The 23,770-nt window shown below is 39.4% G+C and overlaps 2 pseudogenes; both read left to right on the forward strand.

The window, feature by feature from the left end:
• On the forward strand, positions 1 to 1,501 carry LOC145652995 (epidermal differentiation-specific protein pseudogene; annotated as a pseudogene).
• Positions 1,502 to 2,984: 1,483 nt separating this feature from the next.
• LOC145652996 (epidermal differentiation-specific protein pseudogene) lies at positions 2,985 to 10,105 on the forward strand (annotated as a pseudogene).
• Positions 10,106 to 23,770: the final 13,665 nt, after the last annotated feature.

Genomic DNA, 23,770 nt, shown 5'->3' on the forward strand with positions numbered 1-23,770 from the left:
ATGAACAAGATCATTGTCTATGAGCATATTAATTTTGAGGGTCTCAGCAAAGAGTTTACCTCCAATGTCTCCAACTTGGTTGAGCACTTTTTCAATGACACCATTTCCTCTTTGAAGGTGATTGGAAATCCATGGGTGGCTTACACAGATATCAATTTCAGTGGCTCCCAGGCTGTCTACGAAGAAGGAGAATACAACAGAGTGAATCCCAATGACAGCATTTCATCACTAGAGATGATTACAGATGACCTGACAAATCCTCAGATCACACTGTATGAACACTCGGCATACAGAGGTAGCAGCATTGTTCTTACCTGTGAGACAAACCTGGCCTATGGCTCTTTCAATGATACAGCTTCTTCTCACAAGGTGCAGAGAGGAGCCTGGGTCCTTTATGAGCATTCAAATAGAGGTGGCGCTATGATGGTGGCCAGAGCATCTTGTGATGTGCCTAACTATGGCTGGTTCAATGACAAAGTCTCTCATGTGCGCCCTCTAAACCCGGGCAGGTCCATTATAACAGCTGAGGTCCTCTGGGGCCAGAAGGAGGAACACGTGTCATCTGTTGTCATTGACATCCTGGATGGTCGGAATGATACAGATCATGAGCAAAACTTCTCCACGGAGCTGGATCAAGAGTACGAGCAGGCTGTCACTGATACCTTCAGCTTCCGCAACGAATCAAGCATCAGTGTGGGAGCAAACTTTGAGGTGAATGTGGGTTTAGTAAAGGCAGAGAGCAGCCTCACTTTGAGCAATACTTTCACAGTGGAGAAAGGAAGCAGCAACACTAGAACAGAGAAGAAGGCTGTTCGTGTCAGCCTGCCAGCCAAAATCCCTCCCCACACCAAGCTCACTTGTATTTCATTCCTGTTAGATCAGATGTATACAAAGCTTCCATCACATTCCATACTATAGAATATACGTTAGGCATGTTTCCGCCTATCTGCAAACAAAATATTTGTGGAAGATACAATTGGAGTGCATGCATTTGATTAATGGGGCATTTGCAATGATCTGTGCATAACTGCTGGTCACCGAATCATTATTTAAAGGAAAGCACAAATATGCTTTTATTTCCTTTTGAGCCTGTAATGTCTTTGTTTTAACAGACACATGTTTAGGCAACTGACCAGTTGTTTCTCAAGACTAGTTGACTGCAGGTGCTTTCACTGAACATTCTTGTTTTAACATGTCAATCAACGATCAGTGCTGTGGGTAACAGCACTCTGCCCCTGAGGGGGCATGGGGTTCAAATCCTGTTCGACAAGTACTCTATGCTATACCAATTAGGGTCCTTGTACAAGGCTCCTAAGACTTCACTTGCCTACCTCTGTAATATGACTGAAATTTGTAAGTTGCTCTGAACGAGATGGTCTGACCTGTGAAATATCAAGCCCTTCAGTCAGGTGTGTTGGAAAGGAAAAAAGAACAAATTCATGAGTATAGGAGCAACTCTGGGAACTCGATTAATGCTGAATTTAAGGAGCAGAAGATCTAATGCAGGTAGTAAACACGGTCTACATGAAAATATAAATTACATATGTATTTTACATACCCTCATCATATGTTGAATATGCAGCAGCAGTGTAGTAGCTTTACTCTGTGGTCACAAAAAATTTGACTTCATTTACTATTATTATTTCCAGAGAACTTTTCAGGTGTGGGAACCTTTTCGTTCTCCAGGCTACTGGGATACCCAATAAAGAATCTGCGTGACTAGCCCTGATAAGAAAAGAATAAAATGCTTTTTCTCCCCTATCTCTCTTGTAATTTTGATATCTGCTGTGTCGTTTTTTTAAAACATGGCATAAAATAATAAAAAGAATTATTTAAAAAATCTAAGGGTCTTCTATGATGATCATGCATTGACAACATGCACTCATAAATATGCTTTACATGCATTTATTGGATATTCTAAAAGGGTTATATTATTAGCAAAATGCTTTTTTTGCGCTTTTCAATGTCATTTTTAGGGCACACTTGCATTTCATTCCTGTTAGATCAGATGTATATAAAGCTTCTATCACATTCCATACTATAGAATATACGTTAGGCATGTTTCCGCCCATCTGCAAACAAAATATTTGTGGAAGGTACAATTGGAATGCATGCATTTGATTAATGGGGCATTTGCAATGATCTGTGCATAACTGCTGGTCACCGAATCATTATTTAAAGGACAGCACAAATATGCTTTTATTTCCTTTTGAGCCTGTAATGTCTTTGTTTTAACAGACACATGTTTAGGCAACTGACCAGTTGTTTCTCAAGACTAGTTGACTGCAGGTGCTTTCACTGAACATTCTTGTTTTAACGACAATCAACGATCAGTGCTGTGGGTAACAGCACTCTGCCCCTGAGGGGGCATGGGGTTCAAATCCTGTTCGACAAGTACTCTATGCTATACCAATTAGGGTCCTTGTACAAGACTCCTAAGACTTCACATGCCTACCTCTGTAATATGACTGAAAGTTGTAAGTTGGTCTGAACGAGAGTGTCTGACCTGTGAAATATCAAGCCCTTCAGTCAGGTGTGTTGGAAAGGAAAAAAGAACAAATTCATGAGTATAGGAGCAACTCTGGGAACTCGATTAATGCTGAATTTAAGGAGCAGAAGATCTAATGCAGGTAGTAAACACGGTCTACATGAAAATATAAATTACATATGTATTTTACATACCCTCATCATATGTGCTGTGTCGTTTTTTTAAAACATGGCATAAAATAATAAAAATAATTATTTAAAAAATCTAAATCTTCATTGCCATTTAAATGGCTTCTGGAAACTATTGGCTTGGCCGGTTTTGTTTTGGGATACAGTGCAGGTATCTGTTTCCTGTGCTTGGGAACAACCTGCAGATCCTCCCACTCCCACCCACTGCAGCCCTCCTATATATGAAGAGGGAGTCCTGCTCTTTTTCCACTGTCTCAGTCTCATCTGTTCCTGTACTGACTTCAGGGATACTAACTCTGCCGGACACCATGAACAAGATCATTGTCTATGAGCATATTAATTTTGAGGGTCTCAGCAAAGAGTTTACCTCCAATATCTCCAACTTGGTTGAGCACTTTTTCAATGACACCATTTCCTCTTTGAAGGTGATTGGAAATCCATGGGTGGCTTACACAGATATCAATTTCAGTGGCTCCCAGGCTGTCTACGAAGAAGGAGAATACAACAGAGTGAATCCCAATGACAGCATTTCGTCACTAGAGATGATTACAGATGACCTGACAAATCCTCAGATCACACTGTATGAACACTCGGCATACAGAGGTAGCAGCATTGTTCTTACCTGTGAGACAAACCTGGCTTATGGCTCTTTCAATGATACAGCTTCTTCTCACAAGGTGCAGAGAGGAGCCTGGGTCCTTTATGAGCATTCAAATAGAGGTGGCGCTATGATGGTGGCCAGAGCATCTTGTGATGTGCCTAACTATGGCTGGTTCAATGACAAAGTCTCTCATGTGCGCCCTCTAAACCCGGGCAGGTCCATTATAACAGCTGAGGTCCTCTGGGGCCAGAAGGAGGAACACGTGTCATCTGTTGTCATTGACATCCTGGATGGTTGCAATGATACAGATCATGAGCAAAACTTCTCCACGGAGCTGGATCAAGAGTACGAGCAGGCTGTCACTGATACCTTCAGCTTCCGCAACGAATCAAGCATCAGTGTGGGAGCAAACTTTGAGGTGAATGTGGGTTTAGTGAAGGCAGAGAGCAGCCTCACTTTGAGCAATACTTTCACAGTGGAGAAAGGAAGCAGCAACACTAGAACAGAGAAGAAGGCTGTTCGTGTCAGCCTGCCAGCCAAAATCCCTCCCCACACCAAGCTCACTTGTATTTCATTCCTGTTAGATCAGATGTATACAAAGCTTCCATCACATTCCATACTATAGAATATACGTTAGGCATGTTTCCGCCTATCTGCAAACAAAATATTTGTGGAAGATACAATTGGAGTGCATGCATTTGATTAATGGGGCATTTGCAATGATCTGTGCATAACTGCTGGTCACCGAATCATTATTTAAAGGACAGCACAAATATGCTTTTATTTCCTTTTGAGCCTGTAATGTCTTTGTTTTAACAGACACATGTTTAGGCAACTGACCAGTTGTTTCTCAAGACTAGTTGACTGCAGGTGCTTTCACTGAACATTCTTGTTTTAACATGTCAATCAACGATCAGTGCTGTGGGTAACAGCACTCTGCCCCTGAGGGGGCATGGGGTTCAAATCCTGTTCGACAAGTACTCTATGCTATACCAATTAGGGTCCTTGTACAAGGCTCCTAAGACTTCACTTGCCTACCTCTGTAATATGACTGAAATTTGTAAGTTGCTCTGAACGAGATGGTCTGACCTGTGAAATATCAAGCCCTTCAGTCAGGTGTGTTGGAAAGGAAAAAAGAACAAATTCATGAGTATAGGAGCAACTCTGGGAACTCGATTAATGCTGAATTTAAGGAGCAGAAGATCTAATGCAGGTAGTAAACACGGTCTACATGAAAATATAAATTACATATGTATTTTACATACCCTCATCATATGTTGAATATGCAGCAGCAGTGTAGTAGCTTTACTCTGTGGTCACAAAAAATTTGACTTCATTTACTATTATTATTTCCAGAGAACTTTTCAGGTGTGGGAACCTTTTCGTTCTCCAGGCTACTGGGATACCCAATAAAGAATCTGCGTGACTAGCCCTGATAAGAAAAGAATAAAATGCTTTTTCTCCCCTATCTCTCTTGTAATTTTGATATCTGCTGTGTCATTTTTTTAAAACATGGCATAAAATAATAAAAAGAATTATTTAAAAAATCTAAGGGTCTTCTATGATGATCATGCATTGACAACATGCACTCATAAATATGCTTTACATGCATTTATTGGATATTCTAAAAGGGTTTTATTATTAGCAAAATGTTTTTTTGTGCTTTTCAATGTCATTTTTAGGGCACACTTGCATTTCATTCCTGTTAGATCAGATGTATACAAAGCTTCCATCACATTCCATACTATAGAATATACTTTAGGCATGTTTCCGCCCATCAGCAAACAAAATATTTGTGGAAGGTACAATTGGAGTGCATGCATTTGATTAATGGGGCATTTGCAATGATCTGTGCATAACTGCTGGTCACCGAATCATTATTTAAAGGACAGCACAAATATGCTTTTATTTCCTTTTGAGCCTGTAATGTCTTTGTTTTAACAGACACATGTTTAGGCAACTGACCAGTTGTTTCTCAAGACTAGTTGACTGCAGGTGCTTTCACTGAACATTCTTGTTTTAACGACAATCAACGATCAGTGCTGTGGGTAACAGCACTCTGCCCCTGAGGGGGCATGGGGTTCAAATCCTGTTCGACAAGTACTCTATGCTATACCAATTAGGGTCCTTGTACAAGGCTCCTAAGACTTCACTTGCCTACCTCTGTAATATGACTGAAATTTGTTAGTTGCTCTGGACGAGAGTGTCTGACCTGTGAAATATCAAGCCCTTCAGTCAGGTGTGTTGGAAAGGAAAAAAGAACAAATTCATGAGTATAGGAGCAACTCTGGGAACTCCATTAATGCTGAATTTAAGGAGCAGAAGATCTAATGCAGGTAGTAAACAGGGTCTACATGAAAATATAAATTACATATGTATTTTACATACACTCATCATATGTTGGATATGCAGCAGTAGTGTAGTAGCTTTACTCTGTGGTCACAAAAAAAATTACTTCATTTACTATTATTATTTCCAGAGAACTTTTCAGGTGTGGGAACCTTTTCGTTCTCCAGGCTACTGGGATACCCAATAAAGAATCTGCGTGACTAGCCCTGATAAGAAAAGAATAAAATGCTTTTTCTCCCCTATCTCTCTTGTAATTTTGATATCTGCTGTGTCATTTTTTTAAAACATGGCATAAAATAATAAAAAGAATTATTTAAAAAATCTAAGGGTCTTCTATGATGATCATGCATTGACAACATGCACTCATAAATATGCTTTACATGGATTTATTGGATATTCTAAAAGGGTTTTATTATTAGCAAAATGTTTTTTTTGTGCTTTTCAATGTCATTTTTAGGGCACACTTGCATTTCATTCCTGTTAGATCAGATGTATACAAAGCTTCCATCACATTCCATACTATAGAATATACTTTAGGCATGTTTCCGCCCATCAGCAAACAAAATATTTGTGGAAGGTACAATTGGAGTGCATGCATTTGATTAATGGGGCATTTGCAATGATCTGTGCATAACTGCTGGTCACCGAATCATTATTTAAAGGACAGCACAAATATGCTTTTATTTCCTTTTGAGCCTGTAATGTCTTTGTTTTAACAGACACATGTTTAGGCAACTGACCAGTTGTTTCTCAAGACTAGTTGACTGCAGGTGCTTTCACTGAACATTCTTGTTTTAACGACAATCAACGATCAGTGCTGTGGGTAACAGCACTCTGCCCCTGAGGGGGCATGGGGTTCAAATCCTGTTCGACAAGTACTCTATGCTATACCAATTAGGGTCCTTGTACAAGGCTCCTAAGACTTCACTTGCCTACCTCTGTAATATGACTGAAATTTGTAAGTTGCTCTGAACGAGATGGTCTGACCTGTGAAATATCAAGCCCTTCAGTCAGGTGTGTTGGAAAGGAAAAAAGAACAAATTCATGAGTATAGGAGCAACTCTGGGAACTCGATTAATGCTGAATTTAAGGAGCAGAAGATCTAATGCAGGTAGTAAACACGGTCTACATGAAAATATAAATTACATATGTATTTTACATACCCTCATCATATGTTGAATATGCAGCAGCAGTGTAGTAGCTTTACTCTGTGGTCACAAAAAATTTGACTTCATTTACTATTATTATTTCCAGAGAACTTTTCAGGTGTGGGAACCTTTTCGTTCTCCAGGCTACTGGGATACCCAATAAAGAATCTGCGTGACTAGCCCTGATAAGAAAAGAATAAAATGCTTTTTCTCCCCTATCTCTCTTGTAATTTTGATATCTGCTGTGTCATTTTTTTAAAACATGGCATAAAATAATAAAAAGAATTATTTAAAAAATCTAAGGGTCTTCTATGATGATCATGCATTGACAACATGCACTCATAAATATGCTTTACATGCATTTATTGGATATTCTAAAAGGGTTTTATTATTAGCAAAATGTTTTTTTGTGCTTTTCAATGTCATTTTTAGGGCACTCTTGCATTTCATTCCTGTTAGATCAGATGTATACAAAGCTTCCATCACATTCCATACTATAGAATATACGTTAGGCATGTTTCCGCCCATCAGCAAACAAAATATTTGTGGAAGGTACAATTGGAGTGCATGCATTTGATTAATGGGGCATTTGCAATGATCTGTGCATAACTGCTGGTCACCGAATCATTATTTAAAGGACAGCACAAATATGCTTTTATTTCCTTTTGAGCCTGTAATGTCTTTGTTTTAACAGACACATGTTTAGGCAACTGACCAGTTGTTTCTCAAGACTAGTTGACTGCAGGTGCTTTCACTGAACATTCTTGTTTTAACGACAATCAACGATCAGTGCTGTGGGTAACAGCACTCTGCCCCTGAGGGGGCATGGGGTTCAAATCCTGTTCGACAAGTACTCTATGCTATACCAATTAGGGTCCTTGTACAAGGCTCCTAAGACTTCACTTGCCTACCTCTGTAATATGACTGAAATTTGTTAGTTGCTCTGGACGAGAGTGTCTGACCTGTGAAATATCAAGCCCTTCAGTCAGGTGTGTTGGAAAGGAAAAAAGAACAAATTCATGAGTATAGGAGCAACTCTGGGAACTCCATTAATGCTGAATTTAAGGAGCAGAAGATCTAATGCAGGTAGTAAACAGGGTCTACATGAAAATATAAATTACATATGTATTTTACATACACTCATCATATGTTGGATATGCAGCAGTAGTGTAGTAGCTTTACTCTGTGGTCACAAAAAAAATTACTTCATTTACTATTATTATTTCCAGAGAACTTTTCAGGTGTGGGAACCTTTTCGTTCTCCAGGCTACTGGGATACCCAATAAAGAATCTGCGTGACTAGCCCTGATAAGAAAAGAATAAAATGCTTTTTCTCCCCTATCTCTCTTGTAATTTTGATATCTGCTGTGTCATTTTTTTAAAACATGGCATAAAATAATAAAAAGAATTATTTAAAAAATCTAAGGGTCTTCTATGATGATCATGCATTGACAACATGCACTCATAAATATGCTTTACATGGATTTATTGGATATTCTAAAAGGGTTTTATTATTAGCAAAATGTTTTTTTTGTGCTTTTCAATGTCATTTTTAGGGCACACTTGCATTTCATTCCTGTTAGATCAGATGTATACAAAGCTTCCATCACATTCCATACTATAGAATATACTTTAGGCATGTTTCCGCCCATCAGCAAACAAAATATTTGTGGAAGGTACAATTGGAGTGCATGCATTTGATTAATGGGGCATTTGCAATGATCTGTGCATAACTGCTGGTCACCGAATCATTATTTAAAGGACAGCACAAATATGCTTTTATTTCCTTTTGAGCCTGTAATGTCTTTGTTTTAACAGACACATGTTTAGGCAACTGACCAGTTGTTTCTCAAGACTAGTTGACTGCAGGTGCTTTCACTGAACATTCTTGTTTTAACGACAATCAACGATCAGTGCTGTGGGTAACAGCACTCTGCCCCTGAGGGGGCATGGGGTTCAAATCCTGTTCGACAAGTACTCTATGCTATACCAATTAGGGTCCTTGTACAAGGCTCCTAAGACTTCACTTGCCTACCTCTGTAATATGACTGAAATTTGTTAGTTGCTCTGGACGAGAGTGTCTGACCTGTGAAATATCAAGCCCTTCAGTCAGGTGTGTTGGAAAGGAAAAAAGAACAAATTCATGAGTATAGGAGCAACTCTGGGAACTCCATTAATGCTGAATTTAAGGAGCAGAAGATCTAATGCAGGTAGTAAACAGGGTCTACATGAAAATATAAATTACATATGTATTTTACATACACTCATCATATGTTGGATATGCAGCAGTAGTGTAGTAGCTTTACTCTGTGGTCACAAAAAAAATTACTTCATTTACTATTATTATTTCCAGAGAACTTTTCAGGTGTGGGAACCTTTTCGTTCTCCAGGCTACTGGGATACCCAATAAAGAATCTGTGTGAGTAGCCCTGATAAGAAAAGAATAAAATGCTTTTTCTCCCCTATCTCTCTTGTAATTTTGATATTTGCTGTGTCGTTTTTTTAAAACATGGCATAAAATAATAAAAAGAATAATTTAAAAAATCTAAGGGTCTTCTATGATCATCATGCATTGACAACATGCACTCATAAATATGCTTTACATGCATTTATTGTATATTCTAAAAGGGTTATATTATTAGCAAAATGCTTTTTTTGTGCTTTTCAATGTCATTTTTAGGGCACACTTGCATTTCATTCCTGTTAGATCAGATGTACACAAAGCTTCTATCACATTCCATACTATAGAATATACGTTAGGCATGTTTCCGCCCATCTGCAAACAAAATATTTGTGGAAGGTACAATTGGAGTGCATGCATTTGATTAATGGGGCATTTGCAATGATCTGTGCATAACTGCTGGTCACCGAATCATTATTTAAAGGACAGCACAAATATGCTTTTATTTCCTTTTGAGCCTGTAATGTCTTTGTTTTAACAGACACATGTTTAGGCAACTGACCAGTTGTTTCTCAAGACTAGTTGACTGCAGGTGCTTTCACTGAACATTCTTGTTTTAACATGTCAATCAACGATCAGTGCTGTGGGTAACAGCACTCTGCCCCTGAGGGGACATGGGGTTCAAATCCTGTTCGACAAGTACTCTATGCTATACCAATTAGGGTCCTTGTACAAGGCTCCTAAGACTTCACTTGCCTACCTCTGTAATATGACTGAAATTTGTAAGTTGCTCTGAACGAGATGGTCTGACCTGTGAAATATCAAGCCCTTCAGTAAGGTGTGTTGGAAAGGAAAAAAGAACAAATTCATGAGTATAGGAGCAACTCTGGGAACTCGATTAATGCTGAATTTAAGGAGCAGAAGATCTAATGCAGGTAGTAAACACGGTCTACATGAAAATATAAATTACATATGTATTTTACATACCCTCATCATATGTTGAATATGCAGCAGCAGTGTAGTAGCTTTACTCTGTGGTCACAAAAAATTTGACTTCATTTACTATTATTATTTCCAGAGAACTTTTCAGGTGTGGGAACCTTTTCGTTCTCCAGGCTACTGGGATACCCAATAAAGAATCTGCGTGACTAGCCCTGATAAGAAAAGAATAAAATGCTTTTTCTCCCCTATCTCTCTTGTAATTTTGATATCTGCTGTGTCATTTTTTTAAAACATGGCATAAAATAATAAAAAGAATTATTTAAAAAATCTAAGGGTCTTCTATGATGATCATGCATTGACAACATGCACTCATAAATATGCTTTACATGCATTTATTGGATATTCTAAAAGGGTTTTATTATTAGCAAAATGTTTTTTTGTGCTTTTCAATGTCATTTTTAGGGCACACTTGCATTTCATTCCTGTTAGATCAGATGTATACAAAGCTTCCATCACATTCCATACTATAGAATATACTTTAGGCATGTTTCCGCCCATCAGCAAACAAAATATTTGTGGAAGGTACAATTGGAGTGCATGCATTTGATTAATGGGGCATTTGCAATGATCTGTGCATAACTGCTGGTCACCGAATCATTATTTAAAGGACAGCACAAATATGCTTTTATTTCCTTTTGAGCCTGTAATGTCTTTGTTTTAACAGACACATGTTTAGGCAACTGACCAGTTGTTTCTCAAGACTAGTTGACTGCAGGTGCTTTCACTGAACATTCTTGTTTTAACGACAATCAACGATCAGTGCTGTGGGTAACAGCACTCTGCCCCTGAGGGGGCATGGGGTTCAAATCCTGTTCGACAAGTACTCTATGCTATACCAATTAGGGTCCTTGTACAAGGCTCCTAAGACTTCACTTGCCTACCTCTGTAATATGACTGAAATTTGTAAGTTGCTCTGGACGAGAGTGTCTGACCTGTGAAATATCAAGCTCTTCAGTCAGGTGTGTTGGAAAGGAAAAAAGAACAAATTCATGAGTCTTTCAGAGAATAGCAGTGCGGGGTGCAATGGAGATGGAGTCATCCTAGCTGTGGTAGTGGCAAGGCCTCCAGTGACCAGAGTGTCTTTAAGATAGTGTCATCCTGAAGACAGGGTGCAGCAGAGGCAGGACACTGAAGAAGAGCATCCTCTTGTGAGCAGGGCGTGAGAGGATGGACTGCTGAGGGGTCAGGTGCTGGAGGATCCTCCTTATGTGCACTAGGATGTTCAGATGTTTAACTGACTTCATGCATCCCAGGTTCTTGTGGTCAGTGATCACACTAAAAGGGTGCTTGGTTCTTTCTAACCAATGTCTCCACTCCTGGATTGCTAGATTTACCGCAAGTAGTAACATTCAGCGAGTGTGTGGGAGTAAACGGCTATGAGATGGAGCTTCTGTTTGGGTCCTACACGCTGACACAACACTGCTCCTACGCCTGTTTCCGAAGCGTCTACCTCAAGTATAAAAGCTTTAGAAAGATCAGGTTGTTTGAGCAATGGAGCCATCATGATTGACTTTTTTAATGCACAGATGAGTGCCTCAGCAGCTGCAGCTTTGTGGGTGCTCCCTTTAGTAGAGCCATGAGGGGAGCAGCTATACAGCTACTATTCCTGATGAACCTTGTGTAGGATAGAGATAGGTATCTGCATAGAGGGAAGGTTAAGGGAAGGAGAGAGAAAAGGAGGGAGGGAGTTAGAGATCCAGTCAAAAGCACAGTTAATAGTGTGACAGCGTAAGCTTTTGGCAAGGCCCAAAGCTACTAATTCCACATTCCTGTCTGTTTTCCAGTTTCAGGCAGTAGCACTTGCTGAATGCAGGTCAGCAATGATGTGTTGTAAATCTTCAGTGCCATTTAAATGGCTGCTGGAAACTATTGGCTTGGCCGGTTTTGTTTTGGGATACAGTGCAGGTATCTGTTTCCAGTGCCTGGGAACAACCTGCAGATCCTCCCACTCCCACCCACTGCAGCCCTCCTATATATGAAGAGGGAGTCCTGCTCTTTTTCCACTGTCTCAGTCTCATCTGTTCCTGTACTGACTTCAGGGATACTAACTCTGCCGGACACCATGATCAAGATCATTGTCTATGAGCATATTAATTTTGAGGGTCTCAGCAAAGAGTTTAGCTCCAATGTCTTCAACTTGGTTGAACCCTTTTTTAATGACACCATTTCCTCTTTGAAGGTGATTGGAAATCCATTGGTCGCTTACACAGATATCAATTTCAGCGGCTCTTCTACGATGAAGGAGAATCCAACAGAGTCGAACACAATGACAGCATTTCGTCACTAGAGATGATTACAGATGACCTGACAAATCCTCAGATCACACTGTATGAACGCTCAGCATACAGAGGCAGCAGCATTGTTCTTACCTGTGAAAAAGTATTTTTGTGAAAATCCAAAGTTTAGAAGCACTTTCATTTAAAGGATATTTTGAACCAACCCTATATAGCTACAGGCTTTTCAGAAATACCCACGATAAAAAGAAAAAAAGTGGCTATTTCAAAGGACCTATATCGGTTAAAGAATCCCTGCTACACTGATTAGTAAACAGGCTCCCCAAACACTTTCACTGATTTCACTGAGTTCTGACAGTTATCAATTACGTGGTCTCAACATTAATATTCAACATATTTCCGCAGTCCAACATGCAGCAAAACTGACTTTCAAATTCTTTTTTATGAATTAGTTGTATGGCCCATTTATTTTGTAACGACATTGGCAGATCCTCACCTAGCAAGATCGTGTCACTGATTTCTGTCATTTTTTCACCAGCTTTTTAAATTCTTTTTACAAGGTTAATTATTAGCTAGCTGACTTGTCACTCATTATACACAGAGTCCATAGCATGTGAGCCAACATATTCACAGTATATGTTGTAACCTTTTGTGTATACTATAAGAGTAATGGAATTCTTAAACTCTTAGCTGGACAATTTGAGCTACAACCTTTGTGAAGGTGTGAGAGTGTAATGCAGAGTTGTCAAATTCAGTTGTGCCCACATTACATTCAGTTCAGTGTCAATGGAGCCAGACCAAAGAAGCATTTAAATAATATTCAGTAACACATCAGTAATATACACTATACTGTCAAAAGTATTCGCTCGTCTGCCTTCGCATGCATATGAACTAGAGTGACATCCCAATCTTAATCCATACGGTTTAATATGATGTCGGCCCACCCTTTGCAACTATAACAGCTTGAACTCATTTGGGAAGGTGTTCCACAAGGATTAGGAGTGTGTTTATGGGAATTTTTGACCATTCTTCCAGCAGCACATTTGTGAGATCAGACATTGATGTTGGACAAGGCCTGGCTCACAGTCTTCGCTCTAATTTGTCCAAAAGGTGTTCTATTGGGTTTAGGTCAGGATTCTGTGCAGACCAGTCAAGTTCTTCAACACCAAACTCACTCATTAATGTCTTTATCGACCTTGCTTTGTGCACTGGTGTGTAGTCATACTGGAACAGGAGGGGGCCATCCTCAAACCGTTCCCACAAAGTTGGGAGCAGGAAATTGTCCAAACTCTCTTGGTATGCTGAAGCATTAACAGTTCCTTTCACTGGAACTAAGGGGCCAAGCGCAACTCCTAAAAAACAACCCCACACCATAATCCCTCCTCCACCAAACTTTACACTTTGCACAATGCAGGCAGATAAGAACTGTTCTCCCGGCAACCGCCAAACCCAGACTCATCCAATGGATAGCCAGTCAGAGAAGTGTGATTCATCACTCCAGAGAACATGTCTCCACTGCTCTATAGTCCAGTGGCGTGCTTTACACCACTGCATCCAATGCTTGCATTGCGCTCGGTAACGAAAGGCTTGAATGCAGCTGCTCGGCCATGGAAACCCACTCTATGAAGCTCTCTATGCACTGTTCTTGAGATAATCTGAAGGCTACATGAAGTTTGGAGGTCTGTAGTGCCTGACTCAGCATCCACTGACCCTGCTGTGTCATTTTACATGGCTTACATCGTGGCTGAGTTGCTGTCATCCACTTTGTGATAATACCACTGACATTTGACAGTGGGATATTTAGTAGTGAGGAAATTTTACAACTGGACTTATTGCATAGGTGGCATCCTGTCATGGTACCATGCTGGAATTCACTGAGCTCCTCAGAGAGACCCATTCTTTCACAAATGTTTGTAGAAGCAGTCTGCATGCCAAGGTGCTTGGTTTTATATGCCTGTGGCCATGGAAGTGATTGGAACATCAATTAAGATGTTAGATTTGAATGTAGAGAGAGTTTCAGACTGTTGAACCAGAGGGGGAAGAAAATGCCAGAGTTGAAAGGAAAAAACACAATCGCCAGAGATTTTACAAAAGGATGAACATGGTAGATGTGTAGAAGTGGCTTGTGAGTGATTCAACATGTGTTGAGTGATTCCAAGTTGTTGCTTTTGAAGTGTAATGCTGTTAGCAGCTGGTGAGGGGTGCCGTACTGCAGAAAACCTGAATAAAACCTGCTGAGCAGGTTGCTCAACTCTTGGTTGAATATCTATTCACAGCTACCTTAACGCTTTGCATAACAGTAATTGATATGTCTTCCTTATGCATATCATGCATTAGAATTATACTGCCACCCATCTGACTATATCAACCCGCGTATTGAGAACTACCTTTATGAAGGTGAGCTATTTTTTCTAACAAGCACCAAACCCACAAGCATTATGCTAGGATATGCGTTTCTTGGGCGGTTTACCTTTAGATATGCCAACAGCCGAGATAATATATTAGCTAGGTGTGTGGGTGGTACACAAGAATTTATACTATAGTCTACCTGTATAATATCTACAGAACAAATAACAAAAATAATATTATTTGGTGAGAACCTGTTCACAATCTGTTAGTGACAGTATAATTTGTTTTAAAATCATTCTTACTTATGCTTAGGCTGGTGATGCTGCCACACTGAAATTGACACGGCTCTGAGTAATTAACCACTTAGCCCCCCCCCCCCCCCAATAAATTAACCCGGAAGTTAAATCAGTCCATAAATAATTAAATATCAACACAAAATGATTCCTTATTCCTTACTAATACTAGTAACAACAGGGCAGTGTTGATTAAACCACACATGTATCAACTTAGAAAGACTTTACTCATTTTCTCTAAACTGTATTTTAGACTGCTGAAAAAAGCCAGTCAAAATAGAATACAATCACAATTTAAAATGCTACTCAATGATTAATAGGCAGTTAAAATATTATAAAATATTATAAAAATACAAATGCAAATGCTTTCTGGCAGGTGTATAATAAATGATTCTTTCTTTCCTTCTTCTTATCAAGACTGTACTGTACACCAAACACTGTTTGAGGAAATCCAAGAGGACCATAAGAGAGCCCATCCACCCAAGCCACAGTAATCTGTCACTGCTGCCGTCCAGGAATATGATTCAGAAGCATACAAAGCCAAAAACAGCAGGCTCAGGGTCAAATACCTCCTGCAGGTCATCAGGCTGCTGCATAGTCAGTAGTACTCCAACAAAGCCTGTACTCTGACATACACTCCCACCCTCTCAGATGCCACCTCTATTACTCTGCACCTTGTAGGAATATCAAGCTAAATACCTTAGACAATAAAATGACATCTAATGATATCACTTCCACTGCTATCCCACTCATTCTGCACTGTCTCACATATACTGTTTACTCAGGGTTGTTTTTGCAATAGTGCACAGCATGTTTGATGAATGCATGATGCGTGCATGATATGTATGACCATGACTGTACCATTGTACTCTTTTGTTCTTTAGCAACCTGCATATAACTTCCGTCTTTCCCCCCCGGAGTTTGTCAATAGTATATTCACAGATATTTGTTAATTACTGCCAGAATGGAAAGAGTTCATACTTCATCTTTTCACACACCTATAACTCCCATGAACAACTGTTTTGATTTTGAAGAACCCATGTCTATTTTTCATTAATTGCAATAAATGAACCTGTGTAGATCCTGAGTGTGTTCCTTCCATTTTGTTGTGCTCTGAAATCGGTTTCAGATATTTCTGGGAATGAAAATTCCCACAGTTTCATAATTGGAGTTTACTTTTAGTAGATATTGTGATTCTTCTAATGTTCTCTCAGTCACATTAGCTTGAATAAGTCACATAGCACAGGAGGCATCATTATGCTATTAAACTGAAACTGTAGAAATTAAAGGACAAGATTACACCACGGTTAATTCTTTTATTGTACTACATTAGACATCGTCATACTTTCTTGATACACAAAACGGAGAAATTACAAAGTTATCATTTAGGAATTGCTGTAGGTGCAGTATGAATGCATGCACACTGATTTTATAATTTAGAGCAAACATGGTAATAATTGTTTAAACCATTTCCTGAATGGAGGTTACCACAAAGCTGAGCTGAGGAAGGTGGAGGAGAGCAGATGCCCCAGAAAGACGAAGAGACTCAGTGTAAGCTGCCAGTACTGTTACACAGATCCCCCTCACAGCACTTCACATCCGTTATTACGTTTGTTGTATGCATGAGTGTTGAAAGGCCTTCACACACACTCTTGGTTGCACATCCACTCACGGTTACATTAATGCTGTACAAATCCACTGAGTGAGAGACAGGAAGAACAGAGAGAAATACTAAATCCAGTTGCATTATATCTGCATTATATCTTCCAATAGCCTTTCAGGTCCTTCAGGTGCTCTTGGTCTTGGTAGTCTGCTACGTCTTGGTAGTCTGCTACGTCTTGGTAGTCTGTCCATCGTAGCATGATTTTCAATCTCAGGCCAGCAGCTCTGGTAATGACCTTGGTACATGAACTCATTGGGTCTTGATTCCCATGTTTGGGGTGTGGGGATGATGATGATGATGATGATGATGATGATGATGATATCTCCCCTTTGACCTGTCATCATGGCTCCCCCTTGCCGTAGCATATGTACTGTATCTCTTTGATCTCAAGTTGTGATAGCAGTTGCCGCTTACGGATGTTGGAACACTGACCTACGAGTTAGTCCAATGTTTGTAATGTTTGTAGGAAACATTAAAAAACAGAATCCTGAGAGTCCCTCTTTTTTACATTAAATATTTGTAACTGTGGAGTCACGTGTACTCAGAAAAGTAGCTAGGTGACTATGTTAACAGAAATATATGTTAACAGAAAGTAGCATTCAATGTAACACTTTCTCATAGTGAATGTAAAAGGGTTGAACTCTAGCAGTCTCCAGGAAGTCCTAATCAATTTTATCACTGTGAAATGATACGTGGCTTTAATTTCTTTAACTCAATTTATGATAGTAATAAAGTTCAGATCTCCATACTTCTACATATGGTTGTCATAGGGCTTAATGTTGAACAAATGTTTTGTTTCTTGTCCCTATATCTGGAAGCTTATTTGAACCAGTTTTGTACTTGCATTTCCTACTACAACTCTTACCATAACTTTCAAAGAACACAAATAGCTGCACTTTTAAGGACAATGAAACAGCAGGTAACATTTAATATTAATTTTGTTTTTAATTATTAATTATTTTTAAATATTGTATGTGTTTTGGGGAAAAAAGCATGTTACTTATTAAAGGGGTTATACTTTGCTACATTTATGTTTCTGTCTCAATTTCTCTCCAAATTGAGCTGTTCAGATGTGATAGTCTAGTATGTTCATATGAACTCTGCATGTGTAACGCTCATGTAAAAAAGACATATTATTTAAAATTCACATTTAAATCCATTTTTTCAGTGCTCATGCATATGCATTTGGGTATCTGGAAATACCCACAAACTTTGAAACTAAACAACCCAGTCAGTTTCATGTTGAATTCCTACGTCAGATAACACAGGTTAAAACAACTTGTTCATATTTGGCTTCCTTATGCACATCACCTATGAGGGTCATTAGAATTATACTGTCCCAGTCTAAGTAGCTCCACCCACAGATTGAGAATTACCTTTATGAGAGTGAGCCATTTTTTCTCACAAGCGCCAAACCCACTGACATTATTTCTAAGAGCTAAGCAAGCGCACAACTCTGTTGTTGGCTGCACAGACCAGCACAAAGCGCATTTTCAACCCCCAGCCTCAGAGCACAGAAGAGAGAATTGGGCAAAATTTATTTTTAACAGCCTAGCTACATTCAGCAAATAAACTGTGTGCTAACCACTTTGTGTCTGAATGCTTTTACAACCTGGATCAGCACAACTCGGGACTGGCAATGACACATTAAGTAAAAGAGGGGACCACTCTTAGTAGTCAACTTTACAACACGGCAGGAACCAAATACTTGCATGCCAAGTATAGATGGAGTTTGCTGGTTTTCTGTTTAGGCATATCAAGCTGCATCTTCTTTGTCTTCTGGCACTGCACTCACTAATATGTGTAGAACATGCACAAGAGACCTGCGGTGGCAAAGTGATGAAATATTAGTCCATATTAGTGTAGCGGCACTGCCAAACACCTAAGCACTAGTAAGAATTACTTTAATATAAATTGTATTTGTCACTAAGAGATCTTGATCAGGTCTTCACTAAATAAAGTTATTTTTCTGTTTTATTCTGTAGGTGGTATACACATGGATTTTCGTATGAATACTTGCTTACCACCAAATGCTGTAGCACTGACCTCCATAATTTCCAAGCATTACCAAGTTTTCAAAACTAATAACTTTTCATAGAAAAAAGAACAGTACAGTATTACACATATGAGACAGTGTTCGGTTTCCAGCTATAGAAAAGTCTGCGGCATGGATGACATTTTAATTGGTCAAAAACACAGTACCTTAAAAGCTAAAACCTAGTGTAAACCTAGCCACTTTAAACTGTACATAGGAAACATCATGCACTTCAATGTAACTGAAACAAGTATAAATAGCAACATGTTTCGCATTAGATGGTTATCAAGGCAAAACCCAAAAAGCCACAGCACTGCAGTTTTCAGTTTTCACTGTGATTTTAATTCAGTTTAGACTGAAGTCTAAAGATATAGTGGCAGATATAATTGGATTTAATATATGTACCTTTTTAAACATTCTGTCTATTTTTGTCTTCCTCAGGTTTTTTGATCATGGATTAAGGGTGACTTTGAGTAGATGTGCAATCAGGAACATGTGTGAGAGACATCCATCACGCTTGCAAGAGTAAATGTCTTGAGAGCGTTAAGCCGAGTCTCCTCCTCGTGCTGGGACCTCTGCTGTCCTCCACCCTCTTATACTGAGCTCAATTCAGAGCACTGTGGCAGGTTTTAATTTTGCACAGTTCCTGTTTCATTGAAATGAGCGAACAAACAATTTCTCTCATCTTTAATGATGGCCAGCTTTCATTGTTCATTGCCTCTGTTGGTCGAGTCTATTGAACTGAATCACCCCCCCTTGTGGTCAAAGCTGGATGAAGTTATCGTTCCGTGTCCGGAGCTGGCGAGTCAGAGGCTTTTGAAGGTAGACCTTTCAGAAGCAGGAGTCTTGGTATATGTGGTTATGTGGCCCGTTTTTTCTTTTGATGACAATTCTAGAATGATTCATTTCTGCCCATATGTTGAGACTTGGGACTCAATCAAAACAATTAGGCGGATTTGCTTGATCACAAGAATTGGCAGTGAAGAGTGAATTTGGATTAACACGATCTAAAGATAAGAAATGAAACATAAACAAAATAAAATAAAGTAACATGAAACTTGAGTCTGTTTTAACCGTTTAGCAAGAGGTTAGGGTTAGTTTCAAAGAAAAGTCTGGATTTCTTCTCACAGATGTTCTTTGGTGGTATCTCACAGATTAGAGGTTTAACACCCCATTCCCTGTGTATTTCCTCCTCTCCTTTCTACCTCTATACTGGCTGGGGGGGTCAAACCCTTATCAGGTAGCCTTTTTCATGATAGGGAAAAATAATTCCTGCAAGACATTCTAAAAACGTCCACCACAAATCAATGAAACAAAAGAAACTAATCACAAATTTCTTAAACAATTTCATACCTCATCATTTTAGAATGAAGTTTCCAAACTAAAGTATCAAACCCTAGCATGGGTGAAGTGACTGGACAATCACTTTAATACTTTTCCAACTTTCTTGAAGTTACAAACTACTGACTTATAACTGATTCATATAAAATAGCAAACAGTTTTGAGTGGTTAAAAATTTGTTTACAGTAAACATGACATAAGCAACATAAGTGAATGTATTAGGATGGATAATGCAAATCATTAATGAAAAAAGTATTGAAGAGAATAAGGAAACAATGGACGATTATCAAATAATAGAAGCAAACACAATTTGAAGATTTTTCCTGTTCTATTCATAATCAGGCAAGATTTATTTTCCATTGTAATTCCACCATTTGGCAGGAAGAGGTATTGCTTTTTTACTGACTTTAAAAACAGGTGTCCAATGTAGTAACCGGTATGCATAGTGTTAAGGTTAAATGTTAAATGTTTTTAATGCTGCTGTTGGTTGACCGGCTGAGTCCTCATAGATTTTACTCCTGAGCCAAAGATTTGGAGAGGTGTGATAAGAACATGCATGTTGCTGCAATCATTATGTGTTAATGAACTGTTCTGTGGTATCTAGATTTCTTGTTGCCCCTTGAAGCAATGGTTGCAGGATTCTACTCTGTAAGGGTAACAACCATCTAGCTGCTGTTCTTTTGCCTTTCTCCTTTATTTTGGATGTTTATGTGCAATTTCTTGTATGTATGTGTATTGCATAATAGTGTATATGATCTCTTCAGGAAGGTGCACAGTACACTTGTGTGTATTAACTTTCTTTTTCACCTCCCTCTGCCTCTTTTTGCAGTTAGCCTGCTATTCTGACCAGGGATTTAAGCGTGAGGTGGCTGTTTTTATTGAAGTTGCTTTTTTAACCAGATAGCATTATGGCTATAGGCTGTTACAGGATATAGATGGCACCTTCCATCAGTATTTGAGTATTTGATGGCAGGTGTATAATAAATGAAAACTGTTTGAGGAAATCCAAGAGGACCATAAGAGAGCCATTCATTAGTAATGGTAAAAAAAAATGAAATAATAATAAAAAAGCTGTAGAAGTGGCTTGTGACTGATTCAACATGTGTTGAGTGATTCCCGGTTGTTGCTTTTGAAGTGTAATGCTGTTAGCAGCTGGTGAGGGGTGCTATACTGCAGAAAACCTGAATAAAACCTGCTGAGCAGGTTGCTCAACTCTTGGTTGAATATCTATTCACAGCTACCTTAACGCTTTGCATAACAGTAATCGATATGTCTTCCTTATGCATATCACGCATTAGAATTATACTGCCACCCATCTGACTATATCAACCCGCGTATTGAGAACTACCTTTAGGAAGGTGAGCTATTTTTTTGGGCGGTTTACCTTTAGATATGCCAACAGCCGAGATAATATATTAGCTAGGTGTGTGGGTGGTACACAAGAATTTATACTATAGTCTACCTGTATAATATCTACAGAACAAATAACAAAAATAATATTATTTGGTGAGAACCTGTTCACAATCTGTTAGTGACAGTATAATTTGTTTTAAAATCATTCTTACTTATGCTTAGGCTGGTGATGCTGCCACACTGAAATTGACACGGCTCTGAGTAATTAACCACTTAGCCCCCCCCCCCCCCCCCCCAATAAATTAACCCGTAAGTTAAATCAGTCCATAAATAATTAAATATCAACACAAAATGATTCCTTATTCCTTACTAATACTAGTAACAACAGGGCAGTGTTGATTAAACCACACATGTATCAACTTAGAAAGACTTTACTCATTTTCTCTAAACTGTATTTTAGACTGCTGAAAAAAGCCAGTCAAAATAGAATACAATCACAATTTAAAATGCTAGGGGAAATTATGTTAAAATGCTATTTGTCGACTACAGTTCAGCATTTAACACTATCATTCCCTCCCTAATCACTACTAAGTTGGGAGATCTAGGACTGCATACATCCCTGTGCGACTGGATCTCCAACTTCCTAACAGACAGACCACAATCAGTACGGGTGGGCAACTGCGCCTCATCCACCCTCACCCTCAGCACTGGAGCTCCTCAGGGTTGTGTCCTAAGCCCCCTGCTCTACTCACTGTACACCTACGACTGCACAGCCACTTCCAGCTCTAACACCATTGTCAAGTTTGCTGACGACACCGTTGTCGTGGGTCTGATCTCGGACAACGACGAGAGGGCCTACCTGGAGGAGATTAAACACCTGGAAAACTGGTGCCAGTAAAATAATCTCCTCCTAAACGTCAGTAAGACAAAGGAGCTGATCGTGGATTGCAGCAAGAAGCAGGAGCGGCACTACCAACCTGTGAGGATCAGTGGAACCACGGTGGAGAGAGTAGATAGTTTCAGGTACCTTGGTGTTCACATCTCGCAGGACCTGTCCTGGTCCCGCCATACCAGCTCCCTGGCAAAGAAGGCTCGTCAGCGTCTTTACCACCTCAGACGCCTAAGGGACTTCAGACTGCCCTCCAAGGTACTGGGGAACTTCTACACCTGCACTATCGAGAGCATCCTCACGGGGAACATCACAGTCTGGTTTGGAAATAGCACCAAGCAGGACAGACAAGCACTCCAAAGGGTAGTGCGTTCAGCAGAGCGCATCACTCACTCGGAACTTCCTGACCTGCAGACCACCTACTACAAGCGGTGCCAAACCAAGGCCAGGAAAATTGTGAAGGACCCCACCCATCCCAACAATAGACTCTTCTCTCTGTTGAGGTCAGGGAGGCGCTTCCGCTCCCTGAAGGCCAAGACAGAGAGGCTGAAGAGGAGCTTCTTCCCACAGGCCATTCGGGCCCTGAATCAGGGAAACTGATAAACTGTGGGGACCACCACCACCACCACGTAACATGACTGTATATCTGTACAGCTGTATATATAGATTTAGATTTATACTCAATTAACCTGTTACAACAACTGTAGATATGGTACTATACAATGGATCTGTACATTCTGTAGATTGTGTACATATATACTCAACCATATACATTGTACATTGTGTATATAATCATAATATACATATATTGTACATACATTGTTAATATATTTTTGTACATACATAGAATATATATTTATCTGTATATATATTTTTTTCTCTATGCACCCCTGGATCTCTTCCTCAGTTTGGACAGAGCACTCTCCACCATTTCACTGCATGTTGTACTGTGTATGACTATGTATGTGACAAATAAACCGAACTTGAACTTGAACTTGAACATAGCACAGGAGGCATCATTATGCTATTAAACTGAAACTGTAGAAATTAAAGGACAAGATTGCACCACGGTTAATTCTTTTATTGTACTACATTAGACATCGTCATACTTTCTTGATACACAAAATGGAGAAATTACAAAGTTATCAGTTAGGAATTGCTGTAGGTGCAGTATGAATGCATGCACACTGATTTGATAATTTAGAGCAAACATGGTAATAATTGTTTAAACCATTTCCTGAATGGAGGTTACCACAAAGCTGAGCTGAGGAAGGTGGAGGAGAGCAGATGCCCCACAAAGACGAAGAGACTCAGTGTAAGCTGCCAGTACTGTTACACAGATCCCCCTCACAGCACTTCATATCCATCACGTCATTTGTTGTATACATGAGTGTTGAAAGGCCTCCACACACACTCTTGGTTGCACATCCACTCAC

This window comes from Electrophorus electricus, chromosome 21 (assembly GCF_041902795.1).
Source record: "Electrophorus electricus isolate QZ-2024a chromosome 21, ASM4190279v1, whole genome shotgun sequence".
NCBI classification, from domain to species: domain Eukaryota; kingdom Metazoa; phylum Chordata; class Actinopteri; order Gymnotiformes; family Gymnotidae; genus Electrophorus; species Electrophorus electricus.